Source organism: Oncorhynchus keta, chromosome 11 (assembly GCF_023373465.1).
Source record: "Oncorhynchus keta strain PuntledgeMale-10-30-2019 chromosome 11, Oket_V2, whole genome shotgun sequence".
In the NCBI taxonomy this organism is placed as follows: Eukaryota; Metazoa; Chordata; class Actinopteri; order Salmoniformes; family Salmonidae; genus Oncorhynchus; species Oncorhynchus keta.
Genome location: NC_068431.1, coordinates 13,305,576 through 13,308,075, shown reverse-complemented (window position 1 = coordinate 13,308,075; position 2,500 = coordinate 13,305,576).

Below are 2,500 nucleotides of genomic sequence, written 5' to 3'. Positions count from 1 at the left end.
CCATACACACACACACACAACCCCTCGCTCCACGCTGCTGCACGGAAAAAGAACTAAGCCCAAATTGGTAAACACTATTTATTCTGTCGTTAAAAGGGAAACGTTACATGCTGACCCTCTAAGAAAACTCTTGGTGGACTCTACATGTCCCAGTGTTTTATGTAGCTAGTCGTATCAGGGAAGTAGTGTTTCTTTCTTCTTCCAAAGATAGAGAGAAGATAGAGAGAAGATAGAGAAAACAGTGATGATGTTCTGTGATTATGTTCTGTTTCATATATATATATATATATATACTGTATATAAAAATAAAATCTGTGAGAAGTAGGCTGTCACTCCCTGACCTTAGAGAGACTTTTTTTTTACCCCTTTTTCTCCCCAATTTCGTGGTATCCAATTGTCTCATCGCTACAACTCCCGTACGGGTTCAGGAGAGACGAAGGTTGAAAGTCATGCATCCTCCGATACACAACCCAACCAGCCGCACTGCTTCTTAACACAGCGCCCTCCAACCCAGAAGCCAGCCGCACCAATGTGTCGGAGGAAACACTGTGCATCTGGCAACCTTGGTTAGCGCGCACTGCGCCTGGCCCACCACAGGAGTCGCTGGTTGGCGATGAGACAAGGATTTCCCTACCAGCCAAACCCGGACAACACTAGGCCAATTGTGCGTAGCCCCACGGACCTCCCGGTCACGACCGGTTACGACCGGTTACGACAGAGCCTGGGCGCGAACCCAGAGTCTCTGCTGGCGCTGCAGTACAGCGCCCATAACCACTGTGCCACCCGGGAGGCCCTAGAGAGCCTTTTTCAGTCTCGATTTGGTTTGGTCAGGGTGTGATTTGGGTTTCTATGTTCTTTATTTCTATGTTTTGTGTTTCTATGTTTTGTGTTACTATGTTTTGGCCGGGTATGGTTCTCAATCAGGGACAGCTGTCTAACATTGTCTCTGATTGGGAATCATACTTAGGCAGCCTGTTTTGCCACCTTAGGTTGTGGGATGTTTTATTTTGTTAGCTCTGCGTAGCCTACGGAAGTTGATGGTTGTTTTGTTTGGTGTTTGGATTTAATAAAGAATCATGAACACGTACGACGCTGCACCTTGGTCCACTTCTTCCGACGAGCGTTACATAGGCATTGGCCCATAGTCGAAAAATAAATTAAATTCACGAGCACAACACTGCCTACTCCACCCATGCTCTACCAAGGTTTTCCAGCACACAGCTTTGATCTACTACAGTAGCTATGTTGGTCTATTGTCCTTCAAACAATGTGCATGCAATTCATACTCTTAGAGGAGTTACTCCCACAATAATGTGATTTGTACCGAATACAAGTTCATGTATTTGATACGTCACACACCACACTAGTCCCATTCCACTACCATTTAAAACTTGTTTTTGATTATGTGAATGCAAGCTTTGCTTTTATACTTACAAGATCATCATTCTTGATTGAGCAAGTTGTTTTGTTTTGTGGTGCCTGCCTGTATTTCCTTAAACCTTTATTTTAGCGATACATGTCATTGAGAAAAACATGTTTTTTTGTCAGTATTTGCCCAACATAACAACAGGTGATCACTCATATATAGAGGTCTTTGGAGCCTGTCTGTATTCCTGATTTCTGTAACCATTAGTTTGCCTGTGTAATATTGACATGAGCTCAGAAACACTTGTTTTGCCAACATGGTCCTGTTTTATCCATTTTTGTGCTGATCAATGGGCAGTTTATTACCTTTGTCAAATAAATATGTCGCTTAAAATTACGTTTGTATTTGTATTTATTTTTGCAATAAAGATGACGACGATACAATAATACATTTACAATAGGCCTATATCTTAAAATACATATAGCCTAATGATATATACACTATATATAAATGTATGTAGACACCCCTTCAAATGAGTGGTTTGGACTATTTCAGCCACACCCGTTGCTGACAGGTGTATAAAATCAAGCACACAGCCATGCCATCTCCATAGACAAACATTGGCAGTAGAATGGCCTTACTGAAGAGCTCAGTGACTTTCAACGTGGCACCGCCATAGGATGCCACCTTTCCAACAAATCAGTTTGTCAAATGTATGCCTTGCTAGAGCTTCCCCGGTCAACTGTAAGTGCTGTTATTGTGAAATGGAAACGTCTAGGAGTAACTACGGCTCAGCCGCAAAGTGCTGGGCCACACAAGCTCACATAAGCTTAAGGTCACCATGCACAATGCCAAGTGTCACCTGGAGGAGTGTAAAGCTCGCTGCCATTGGACTCTGGAGCAGTGGAACCATGTTCTCTGGAGTGATGAATCATGCTTCACCATCTGGCAGTCCGAAGGATGAATCTGGGTTTGGCAGATGCCAGGAAAACACTACCTACCCGAATGCAACTATAAAGTTTTGTGGAGGAGGATAATGGTCTCGGGATGTTTTTAGTTAGTTCCAGAGAAGGGAAACGTTAATGCTACAACGTACAATGACATTCTAGACGATTCTGTGCCTCCAACTTTGTG